The sequence below is a fragment of the Scyliorhinus canicula genome, chromosome 16, assembly GCF_902713615.1.
Source record: "Scyliorhinus canicula chromosome 16, sScyCan1.1, whole genome shotgun sequence".
Taxonomy (NCBI): domain Eukaryota; kingdom Metazoa; phylum Chordata; class Chondrichthyes; order Carcharhiniformes; family Scyliorhinidae; genus Scyliorhinus; species Scyliorhinus canicula.
The window spans coordinates 60,850,014-60,862,837 of NC_052161.1; the positions used below are offsets into that span (position 1 = coordinate 60,850,014).

Here is a 12,824-nt window from a genome sequence, read left to right on the forward strand (position 1 = left end):
AACAGGGGGAGGACATGCTATCCCGGTGGCCGTCAAGGTTACGGTGGCCTGAACCTCCATGCAACGGGGCTGTTCCAGTCGCCGAGTGGGGACCTGGCCGGCATCTCCCAGGCATCGGTGCACCGGTGCATCTGTGCAGCGACTGACGCCAAGTACGACATCGCGGCCTGCTACATCCAGTTCCGTGTGGACCGGGCCCACCAGAATGCCCGAACAGCAGGATTCGCAGCCGTGGCCAGGATTCCCATGGTCCAGGGGGTGATCGATGGGGTGCACGTCCCCATGCGGCCACCAGCGGAGAACAGGGCGGTGTTCATGAACAGGAAGGGGACCTACTCCATGAACATTCGGGTGGTCTGAGACCTGTCACAATTGTTCACCCCCTCCAAGTTCGAGGGACACCCACCAGCGGCTGAGGGGCTGGTTGCTGGGCGACAAGGGTTACCCGTTGCGGTTGTGGCTCGTGACGTGTATATGGAGGCCACAGACTGACGCAGAGAACAGGCACAATGAGGCCCATGCAGAACCCAGGGGTGTGGTCAAGAGGTGCTTCGGGCTGCTGAAGATTCGCTTCAGGTACCTGGACTGCTCTGGAGGGGCCCTCCAGTAAACATCGGAGTGGGTCGGCCGCATCGTTATGGTCTGCTGCAACTTGCACAATATTCCCCAGCAGAGGGGCGATGTGCTGGAGGAGGAGGCAGAGGGAGAGCCCAGGGAAGGGCACAGCCCTCCAGATGAGGAGGCTAGGGAGGGGAGGAAATCAACGGGACACGGGGGCTGGATATGGATGGGAGGCTGCACAACTAGGTGTTAGGGGCTCGCTGATCACGGGCACTGACCCCACTGTACGGCACCACCTCACTACCCCGCACCCCCTCCTCTCACAACACCCACGAGGCGCACCTCCCCCCACCACCCACCACCTTTACCTCCCACACAACCTCATGCGCCACACCCCTCCATTACACATCCACCTGCGGCAAAACGGGCTGGGCTCACACGGTTGCTTGTGGAAGCGGGTGTGCTCGATGCCATGGTGGATGATGACAACGCGCTCTGCGATGAGCTGTGAGCTCAAAATCGTTAGACAATGTCTAACTCATGGCCACAGTTACTCCCTCCACCTGGGTGGTCCCTGTATGCGTGCTGGACACTCCATCACATGGCCCTATCGAATCACTGGGGGCGGGGTGAGGAGCACACATTACACCCACCGGGGCTCAAGTTCCTTCGCCCCTCGACCATAGTGGCACTCAGTCCCCTACCCGACCACTCAGGCATCGGACAGAGCACTGAGGCAGCTTGCATTGGTGTAACAGTGAGTTAAATTAGAAAGGTTATATACATGACGCCACCCAGCATCTGGGCAATGCCGCCGAAGCTCTCAGCAATGGCCTGCTGAGACTCGGACAAACTGAGGAGCACGGCTGCAATGTCCAGCTGGCTCTGGTACTTGGCTGCCTGTGAGAGGGCAGCCCTGTCCTGGGCCACGGATGACTCATGCACATGAAACCGTACACTGTTGCCCCCATTGCCTCCACCCCGGACGCCACCCGTGCGGTGTCGGCCTGGGTGACAGCCATGACCAGCACCACCCCCTGCTCCTGGATGCAGATGGACTCCTCCACCTGCATCTGCAGCTGCTGCAAGCCGGCTGTCATCCTGTTGTCTCGTCCCGTTGTCTAGTCCCTGGGTGTCTAACTGCATCAGGTCTCTGGGTGGATCTGGTACGTCCAGGAACCCGGGAGCCACCTGGGCGGCAGCTGGTTTCTGGGGCCGGGCTGCCCTCCGACCGTCCCTTAAGCCTCATCACTAAAGTGCCCAACCGAGGTGATTGCCTATGTGATGCTGGAGGATGTGGGTGACAGCAGTGCCGTGAAGTCAAGGTCGTCATCGGAGCCAAAGTCCAGGGTCTCCTGCGTCGATCCCTGGCCCGATGGACCCTGATTCGCCTCCAGCTGCGTTTCACTGTCCAATCACAGTCCTCTGGGTTGGCGTGCTCTGTGTGTCGGTCCTCTGGGCTGCCGTGCTCTGTGTGTCGGTCCTCTGGGTTGGCATGCTCTATGTGCCAGTCCTCTGGGCTGACGTGCTCTGTGTGTCGGTCCTCTGGGTTGGCGTGCTCTATGTGCCAGTCCTCTGGGCTGACGTGCTCTGTGTGTCGGTCCTCTGGGTTGGCGTGCTCTATGTGTCAGTCCTCTGGGTTGACGTGCTCTGTGTGTCGGTCCTCTGGGTTGGCGTGCTCTATGTGTCAGTCCTCTGGGTTGACGTGCTCTGTGTGTCGGTCCTCTGGGTTGACGTGCTCTATGTGTCGGTCCCCTGTGAGCAGGGCCGATTTTAAGCCTATTTGACCAATTTCATCAAATTGGGCCCCGCACCTTAAGGGGGCCCCGCGCCAGCAGCGACAGAGTTACCGTTTGAAGCCTTTTCTGTATTCTAAGAGGAACTATAGGGTAGTTTTTACTTTTGGGGAACGCACCGCATTACCGTCGACAAATCCTTCAGCCCTGCGCCGCCAAATCCTTCCGCCCGGGTAAGTAAGTTTCAAAATTTTAGTATATCAAGCATTTAATGTTTTTTTTTGGTTAAAGACGAGCACACTACACGAAATATAAACATACATAAATTTTTACTTTTGTAGAGTAGGGGCCCCGCCATCACTTTTCTAATTGGGCCCGCAATTCCTAGCACCGGCCCTGCCTGTCAGTCCGTGTCCTCGGTGTCGTGTTCATCTGGGTCCTGGGTGTCAGTGTCCTGGCTTTTGGTGCCCTGGGTCTCCGTCCTCTGTGTCTCTGTCTCCTGGGTCTCTGTGTCAGTGGCCGGGCTTCCATGGCATCTGGCCTCCCCCCCTACCCGCCTCCTTCCCTGGGGGCCACTGGACCTGGGACTGGCCGTGTGCCTGCAACTCCAGATGGGCCGGGAACACCGGCAGCTGGTCCTGTAAAACACAAGACAACACATTTCATTAGACAGGCGGCGGTGAGGGGGGTGCAGTGGAGCATGGGGTAAGGAGGGTGCAGTGGGACATGGGGTGAGGAGGGTGCAGTGGGACATGGGGTGAGTGGAGTGCAGTGGGAAATGGGGTGAGGGGGTGCAGTGGGAAATGGGGTGAGGGGGTGCAGTGGGACATGGGGTAAGGGGAGTGCAGTGGAGCATGGGGAGAAGGGGGTGCAGTGGGACATGGGGTGAGGGGAGTGCAGTGGAGCATGGGGTAAGGGGAGTGCAGTGGAGCATGGGGAGAAGGGGGTGCAGTGGGACATGGGGTGAGGGGAGTGCAGTGGAGCATGGGGTGAGGGGGTGCTGTGGGACATGGGGTGAGGGGAGTGCAGTGGGACATGGGGTGAGGGGGTGCTGTGGGACATGGGGTGAGGGGGGAGCTGTGGGACATGGGGTGAGGGGGTGCTGTGGGACATGGGGTGAGGGGGGTGCTGTGGGAAATGGGGTGAGGGGGTGCTGTGGGACATGGGGTGAGGGAGTGCAGTGGGACATGGGGTGAGGGGAGTGCAGTGGGACATGGGGTGAGGGGAGTGCTGTGGGAAATGGGGTGAGGGGGTGCTGTGGGAAATGGGGTGAGGGGGTGCTGTGGGACATGGGGTGAGGGGGGTGCTGTGGGACATAGGGTGAGGGGGTGCTGTGGGACATGGGGTGAGGGGGGTGCTGTGGGACATGGGGTGAGGGGGTGCTGTGGGACATGGGGTGAGGAGTCTGCTGTTGGACATGGGGTGAGGGGGTGCAGTGGGACATGGGTTGAGGGGGGTGCAGTGGGACATGGGATGAGTGGGGTGCTGTGGGACATGGGGGGAGGAGAGTGCTGTGGGGCACGGGATGTGGGGGATGCAGTGGGACATAGGGTGAGGGGTGTGGTGTGGGACATGGGGTGAGGGGGCTGCAGTGGGACATGGAGTGAGGGGGTGCTGTGGGACATGGGATGTCGGGGATGCAGTGGGACATGGAGTGAGGGGGTGCTGTGGGACATGGGGTGAGGGGGGTGCTGTGAGGCACGGGATGTGGGGGATGCTGTGGGACATGGAGGAGATTGGGGGGAGCCAGCGGTGGGGGAGTCTCGCTCGCTGGTTCGCCTCCGACCTGACAGCCGTGAACATCCCAGTCCTCGGCTCTGCCTACGAGGTCCAATGTCCTCTGCTCATGGACGGTGAGCGGGTGCAGTACGGGTGGACGCACTCCGGTTCTTTCACGCTCCCTGTGGTTGTGGGCAGTCTTATCCTGGGGAGGCGAGGGGGGGAAACAAATATCAGTGTTAGGCGGTCCGATGCCGGCAGCGCAGATGTTGGGTATATGATGGCATGGCAGCACGGGGCACCCGGCCAAAGCACCTGGCATGGATGGGTGCAGCCCATGTAGGTCAGGTAGGGGGTTGTGGCGTCCCCCTGGGAGGTGGGGGCCGCCTTTCACATGTGTGGGTGGTATGGGGGGGTGGTGCCAGGGGCACGTCACTGTGAACTCACCCTGCGTGCCCTCGTAAGGTGGTGCATCTTCTTCTGGCACAGGACCGCCCTCCTCTCCTCCACCGCGTCCAGCAGCGTGTCCAGGTCGCGGTCCCTGAACCTCGGGGCGGTACGGCGGGCGGCGGCCATCTTGCGGGTCTGGGGACTGAGCGCCGCTCGCGCAACATAAGCGACGCTGGACAGCGTCATTGACGCATCGTGCCTATCCGACACTGGTCTGGGGCTGATCTCACCCCGCTTCTTGTGCCGCCCTTCCTAGGTCCTTTTTGCGGACCAGAATCGCTATTGACAGCGGCTCGTTCACACCGTCGTAAAACTCTTTGGGTTTTACGACGGCGCAACACTTAGCCGCTGTATCAGAGAATCCCGCCCAATGGAAAAACTCTGCTTTAAAACTCATTGCTGGGTCAGGCAGAAGTTGCAGCTGTTGTAAATCCCTAGAAAAAGTGGACCACATCTGTAAATCCCCTCAGATCTTTGATCTACAAGCCTTACATTCATTTCGATGGGAAATTAACTTTACTAGGCTGTGATTGACAGCTAGCACAAAACCATCTGTCTGGATTGTCCAATTTCACCTCACTTCATGCTTCAATGGATTTCATGCAGTCTATTTTGAAGCCAACCACAATGTTTATTAAAAGCTAGCTATGATTGACAGGTTTTGGACCACATCAAAAACACGAAAGTGTTTAAGTGCTTTCACATCCTCTTTTTCTCAAAGAATTCGTCGCCCACCTCAGAGACTAAATTTATGAACTTTTCAAATTTATGGACTCTCTGAACTGTTTCATTGTTTGATCAATTCCCTGGTTTGTATATAATGTTGATCTCGTTACTCTTTTGTTGCATACTGTTTATCTGCACCAGACACCTTCCCATGTAAATAGCTTAGTTCTTAAGTACATTGTCTTGTAAATATGTCTTCGCACTCCACACGTAGTTAGGAACATTCTCACCACACATTATTTATTGCCACAAACATACAATTTTTATACAAGGGGGAATGTCATAATGTACACCAGTATATCATGGTGCAGACACACACACTGACTGACACACAGCAAAACCAATCAACACACACAACACCGCAGCCAATCACCAGTTAGAGCACACTCACTATAAAGACAGAGGGCATCAATTTTCCCGCTCATTTGGGATGCAGCCTCTCAGAGGGACAGAGCTCACAGCTTGCAGCACAGATCTTCACCATGTGCTGAGCGCATAGGCTGGTTAGGATAGGCATAGGTCTTTAGTTTAATCTAACATAGTGTCGACCCACAGTGAAAATATGTTCAACAGTTTCTAGCTTAATAAAATAGTGTTGTACTATTTCAAGTGTTGGTAGCCTGTCTATGTTACTGCTGAGGTAAACGCAGTCACCGCGGATCCAGAGTACCCAACACATCAGAGAGGGCCATGGTGTGCTACCAATCGACTCTACGTTTAGCGACAGGTCCGACAGATGGGTGTGAGCGAAGGAGGTTTTCGTCTGGTGGCAGTCTAGCTGCATTGTGACCGGGGGCAGGATGGAAGGGAGCAGGGGCACAGTAAGCAGGCAGGACTCTGGGACTGCTGGTGCTCTTGAAGGGTGGGATGGCTGGTAGAGTCACTGGTGAGACATCTGCCCTGAGAGGGCCAGTGTGCCAGTGAGGATGCCAAAGGCCACAGTGCATATATCGTTTGTTTGGTGTGAACTCTGCTATTCCCCTGCTACTTCTGTAGTGTGGCTGTGTTTCTGCTGAGTGCACTGAGGAGTGGCAGCACCTGGTGTGCTACTGATTGAGCTTGGCCATGACCATCCCATTGATAGGTCAGCTGGGGTCTAAGGGTTTCCAGAGAGGCGGCCTGGGTGAGCTCCCAAATGATCAGAGGCTCTGTGAACATTTACAGGACACAGTGAGCAGTCAGCAGGGTGAGCAGCCAGGGGCTTATAACTTGTCCCAAATGGGTGTGTTTAAAACAATTCCTGCAGCAACAGCAGCCTGAGCCAGGCCACCCCAATCCCGAAGGGGGCATCTTGAATCCACTGACCTGTCACTAAGTCGCTCCCCGCTACTCTCCCCGGCCCTGGCTGCCACCCCCCAACTAGCTCTACAAATTTTAGCACTTTTTAAAACTTTGCTTACCTTCTCTCCCCCCCTCAGTGACCATGACACCCAGGCCCCGTTAGTAAATCCCTGAAGTAAATCAAGTCCGTGTGACTGCTACCTGAGAGGGGCTGAGCATCGTGAAAGCACAGAGCAGATTGGGTCTTACCCAGTGAGTGCACGTAAATGAATGCAAATGCCGGTTTTGCACGCCCCTGTCGGCGCAGTGCGCAAAACTCATTTGTGCCACCAGGGAGGGACCAGAGTATGGCGCCCAAATTGGCGATGGGCGTGGACCTCGATTTTGGCCGGAAGCCCGATTCTCCGCCCGTTCGCGATTTGTGTTTTCGGCATTGCGAGGCGGTTAATCCAGCCCATATCGCTGTTCCTTCACTATTGTGAGACCAAGGTGCTGCATTCCCTTCCTAACAGCACTGTGGGTGTATCTACAAGAGACAGACTGCACTGTTCACAGAGCTCACCACCACCTTCTCCAGGACAGTTTGAGATGGGGAATCAATGCTGGCCCAGCCAGCAATGCTCACACCCCCCCAGAAAACAAATCCCCATTAATGTGTTTGAACTGCTTTGTAATGTCTGCTACTTTATTCCTGAAAACAGCTCCTCGTTTAACCGTCTACAGGTAAATTTCAGGACTAAAGTAATTCCAGTCAACTTTACCTCATAATGCTGATCGTATAACCCAATGTGTTGATTTCTTTTCTCAGCTTTCACTCGACTTCTATAGCGTGATCAAGGAAAGTTGTTGTTTTCAGCTCAGTTTTGCATTCCTGAGTGAATTACATCAAATCATTTCCTCAATGAGAATTGAAACTGAAACTGGAAATAATGCAAACGAGCAAAACTGCCTGCGCAGGAAGTAATGCTGCTAATATAGTCACACTGTGCTTTACCCCAGAAAGCCAGGTTGGAACAGAAAAGGATAATTTGGCCCTGTAAGGAAAATTCCTGTATTCACTCGATTACACGCCACTGCAATGTGACTATATCCCCCTGGATTACACGTCCTTGCTATGTGACCGTATCCTCCTGGATTACATGTCGCTGCAATGTGACCGTATCCCCCTGGATTACACTTCCCTGCAAAATGACTATATCCCCTTGGATTACACGTCCTTGCAATGTGACCGTATCCTCCTGGATTACATGTCGCTGCTATGTGACTATATCCCCTTGGATTACACTTCCCTGCAAAATGACTATATCCCCTTGGATTACACGTCGCTGTAATGTGACCATATCTCCTGGATTACACGTCCCTGCAAAATGACTATATCCCCTTGGATTACACATCGCTGCAATGTGACCGTACCCCCTGGATTACACTTCAGTCATGTGACTATCTCCTCCCAGATTAAACGTCCCTGCAATGTGTCCGTCTCCCCTAGATTAGACATCGCTGACGTGCAGCCATATCCCCAGTATTACATGTCTCCGACATGTGAACATATTCGTCAGATTACATGTCCCTGATATGTGACTGTACCCTCCGGATTACATCTCTCTAACGTGCAACTGTAACCCCCACCCCGCCCCCGAATTACACGTTCCTGATGTGTGATTGTATGTCCTGGATTACACATCCCTGAGATGTGACTGTAATCCTTGCATTACATGTTCCTGAAATGTGACCATATCACCTGGATTACACACTCCTGACATGTGACCTTATCCCCTGGATTACACACCCCTGACATATGATCATATCTCCTGGATTACACGTCCCTGATATGTGGCCATATCCTCCTGGATTACACGTCTTTGACATGTAACCATATCACTTGGATTACATGTCCCTAACATATGACCGTACTCCTTGGATTACACATCACTGCTGTACTGCTGTATCCCCCTGGATTATATGTCCCTCTCGGGCCAGAATTGTAATCTTCCATTCTCATTGGGCAGGTTCCGCGATGGGAACAGAACATTTCTCAACATGTCCATGTCACATTTCATGCCAATGCAACAGCATCATGCCACTGTTCCCTCCCCTGCCAGTGGGATATCCAGCTTCACTATGTTGAATGTCAAGGCAGGGCTCCAAGCTCTGAGCAAAGTCTTTTAAAAAAAAAAATTTAGAGTACCAAATTCTTTTTATTCCAATTAAGGGGCAATTTAGCGTGGCCAATTCACCCACCCTGCACATCTTTTGGTTGTGGGGTGAGACTCACGAATTCACGGGGAGAATGTGCAAACACATTATGGACAGTGACGCCGGGCCAGGATCGAACCCGGGTGCTCGGTGCCATGAGGCTACAGTGCTAACCACTGTGCCACCGTGCTGCCCAGGATCGAACACTGGTCCTCAGCGCCATGAGCCAACAGTGCTATCCACTGCATTACCGTGCCACCCACGCTCTGAACAAAGTCATGGGCCCAGTTGGTGCCAGACTCCTTCATGTTCTAATGACTGCAAGCTTTCTGATGGGCCAACAATGTAACAACAACTTGTATTTAAATAGTGCCTTCAACACAATTAAAGATACTTTGCAAGGGCAGTAAAAACAAAATGTAACAGTGAGCCATGAATGGTCAAAATGACCAATTGTTTGGTCAAGCAGGTAGCTCTAATGAAGCGAACAAGGTGGTGAGGTCTAGGGAGGGTATTCCCCGAGGTCACATTGCCCATTGAAGGTCACAGCTGAATCCTCTGTAACAGAGCAGGGTAATCTTGCCATCCAGCTCACCCGCACCTGAAAAATCAAATGAAAATCGCTTATTGTCACGAGTAGGCTTCAATGAAGTTACTGTGAAAAGCTGCACTAACCTTTCTCTTTGTCAGCCCTTTGTGTCCAAAAGATGGTTCCACGGTGCGTGCCCCTCCACACCCCCATCTCCAAACGGTCAATGGACAAAGACAAAGCTGGTTGGTTCACATCGATGATGGGACTCTGAGCGATGCTGACACCCAATGGCCCTGTTAGGAACTACAACTGCAGCCTGATGAGATGTTCAGCTCGTCACAGGAATTCCCAAGCTTTTCCAGCCACGGAACCATTTTGACCTCCCAAAAGCACTGAACATGTGAGAAATATTCTTACTGTGTTGAAGAGACAAACCATAAAAAATGAATGTTTTGGGGGGGGGGATCAATCCCCTTTGCCTCGGAGACCTCGGGCGAGCGCAGTTTAGTACTGTCCTGTGCAAAATGGGGACCAGACTAAACGGTACTCATGGGACTCTCCCAGGGGATTGGAGGCCCCCAACTGCATGCACTTTGTGCCAGTTGGTGCCCTGGCACTGATGGTGCCACATGGGCACCCTGGCATGCCAGCCTGATACCTTGACCAAAGGCTCTACCGCCAACGCAAATAAGAGAGGGAACATAGGGCATCCCTGCCTCAATTCCCTGTGCAACTGGAAATACTTCAAGCTCATATTATTTGTGTGAACACAAGCCCTAGGTTCCTTGCATAACAGTTTTACCCACAACATAAACCTGGGCCCAATCCCAAACCGCTCCAACACCCCAAACAAATAGTTCCAATGTCGAAGGCCTTTTGTGCGTCCAGCCCCACAATAACTCCCGTACCCCGCCCCTTTCCGGCGGGGACAGAATCACATTTAACAGGCATCGCACAGTAGAGGACAACCGCCTACCCTTCACAAACCCTGTTTGATCCTCCCCAACAATGCTCAGGAGATACCCATCCAAACTGAGCGTCAGCACCTTCACCAGGATCTTAGCCTCTGAATTCAATAAAGAGATTGGCCGATATGACCTGCACTCCACCAGGCCCTTATCCTTCCTCCGAAGGAGCTAGACGGATGCCTGCAGCATCGTGTCCGGGAGCGACCCCCCCAAGCCATTGATTCCTCAAATGCCTCCATTAGCAGCAGTAACAGCCGGTCTGCAAACCTTTTATTACATTCCACTGGGAACACGTCTGCATGTTTCCGATTGCCTTCCTCCTCCAATGTAGGAAACTCCACCCCCTCCAGAAACTCCCCCATGTCCGACTCATCATTTGGCGGCTCTGACCTCTATAACTGTGCAGAGAATGCCTCAAATGCCCCATTCACCTTCTCAGGCACGGCCACTAGCCTCCCTCCCATATCCCACGCCTGAACAATGTCTCGGCAAGCTGCCTACCACCTCAACTGGCCAGCCAACAAGTGGCTAGACTTCTCCCCATATTCACCGAGCCCTCAGCAGCTGACACACCGCCATATCCGCAGTCACCAGATTAAGCTGAGTCTGCAGTTTCTTGCTACTAGCCAATAGTTAGGGTGTGGGGTCCTCCTCATATTTACCATACACCTTCAAAATTTAATCCAGCAGCCGCTGGCACTCCTCCCTCAGTCTGCACCTTATTTGCAATTATCTCTTCTGCAGTTATCGAACCACTCCCCTTCAATGCCTCCCATAGCACCGAGGGCGCGACCTCCCCATTTTTGTTGAACTCTACATACTTAACAAATGCTCACATTACCCTCACACTGAACCCCAGAGCTGCTAATAGCCTTCATCCAAACTCCAGGGGCCAGATTCTCCGATTCTGAGGCTAAGTACGGAGGGGGCAGCACGATAGCATTGTGGATAGCACAATCGCTTCACAGCTCCAGGGTCCAAGGTTCGATTCCGGCTTGGGTCACTGTCTGTGCGGAGTCTGCACATCCTCCCCGTGTGTGCGTGGGTTTCCTCCGGGTGCTCCGGTTTCCTCCCACAGTCCAAAGATGTGCAGGTTAGGTGGATTGGCCATGATAAATTGCCCTTCGTGTCCAAAATTGCCCTTAGTGTTGGGTGGGGTTACTGGGTTGTGGGGATAGGGTGGAGGTGTTAACCTTGGGTAGGGTGCTCTTTCCAGGAGCCGGTGCAGACTCGATGGGCTGAATGGCCTCCTTCTGCACTGTAAATTCTATGTAAATAAATTCTATGTTTCATGGCGTTTTACATGGAAAGAATTGGTGCGCCCCCTCACCGATGCTGCGACCGGTGAGGGGCGAGCAGCTGTGCCACGTAAAATACCCGACCTCCACGAAATAAACGGCTGGAGAATTACCGGGTCAGTGCCCGTGCATGCGCAAGGTGACGACCTGCAGCGGTCGCGCTGTACAACATGGCATCGGCCGTGCACAGACCTGACCTGCCAGATTGTGTCCCCCGGACACCCCCTCGCCATCCCCTGACCACCTCCCCACCAGTCCCCCCAGCCCCTGTGGAAACCTCCCGGGCCAGCAGCATGGCTCCCGCCCGACTGTGGCGTCGTTGGACACAGTCCGCAGCTGCCACACCGGGTTCCCGAACGGCTGAGACCATGAGTGAACCACGTGGTCGTGAGCTCAGGCACAGAGGACACAGACTTTGGTTTGGAACACTCCACCTTCAGATCCAAAACTTTATTCCAATCACCCCAGTATCAACTGATGCATATCCCTCTCCGAGATAGTCGCCACCACCCTCTTCATAAACTCTACATCATCCCAATTTGGAGCAGATACATTCCCCAAAACTACTAACCCGCCCTCCAGTATTCCCGAGATCATCACGTATCATTTTTTTAAAAATTATTTTATTACAAACATGTATAGAACAGATTACAGTGAATAAACACCCCGGGAAACATACCTCCCAACAATCAACTGTACAGTCTGTACAGTTTTCCCCTTTTTCGCGCCCCTCCCCCGCGACGAACAGACCCTTAACCACAGTCACAAACATCCCCCACCTTTCCTCAAACCCCCCTGAAGAGACCCTCAACTCATACTTTATCTTCTCTAATCACAGGAAACCGTACAGGTTACCTAACCAAGCCACTACCCCGGTGGCGATGCTGACCGCCACTCAAGCAAAGTTCATCGCCGTGCAATCAGAGAGGCGAAGGCCAAGACATTGGCCTTCCTCCTCTCCATGAACTCCGGCTTCTCTGAGACCCCAAATAGCGCCACCAACGGATCCGGGTCCAGTTCCTCCTCCATTATCGTGAATAAGACTGCAAACACTCCTGCCCAGAATTTTCCCAATTTTTCGCAACCCCAAAACATGTGCGCGTGATTCGTTAGCCCCCGCCCACACCTCTCACACTTATCTGCTACCCCCTGAAAGAACCCACTCATTCTCGCCCGAGTCATATGCACCCTGTGCATCACCCTAAACTGTATCAGGCTCATCCTTGCACAAGAGGAGGTTCCGTTTACCCTATGCAGTGCCTCACTCCATATTCCCCAATTGATCTCCCCTCCTAACTCCGCTTCCCATTTCTCCTTGATCTTCACCACCCGCTCGCCTCCATGCTCCCCCAGCCAC

General features: G+C 53.7%; 1 long non-coding RNA gene across 1 annotated transcript in view; it reads right to left on the minus strand.

Annotated features, from left to right (window-relative positions):
• Window positions 1–2,547: 2,547 nt before the first annotated feature.
• Window positions 2,548–12,824, minus strand: part of LOC119950976 — a 29,745-nt gene continuing 19,468 nt past the window's right edge. Inside the window, exon 2 of the long non-coding RNA XR_005457484.1 lies at window positions 2,548–2,935. This is a non-coding gene — a long non-coding RNA (uncharacterized LOC119950976). The remainder of the gene's footprint in view (window positions 2,936–12,824) is intronic.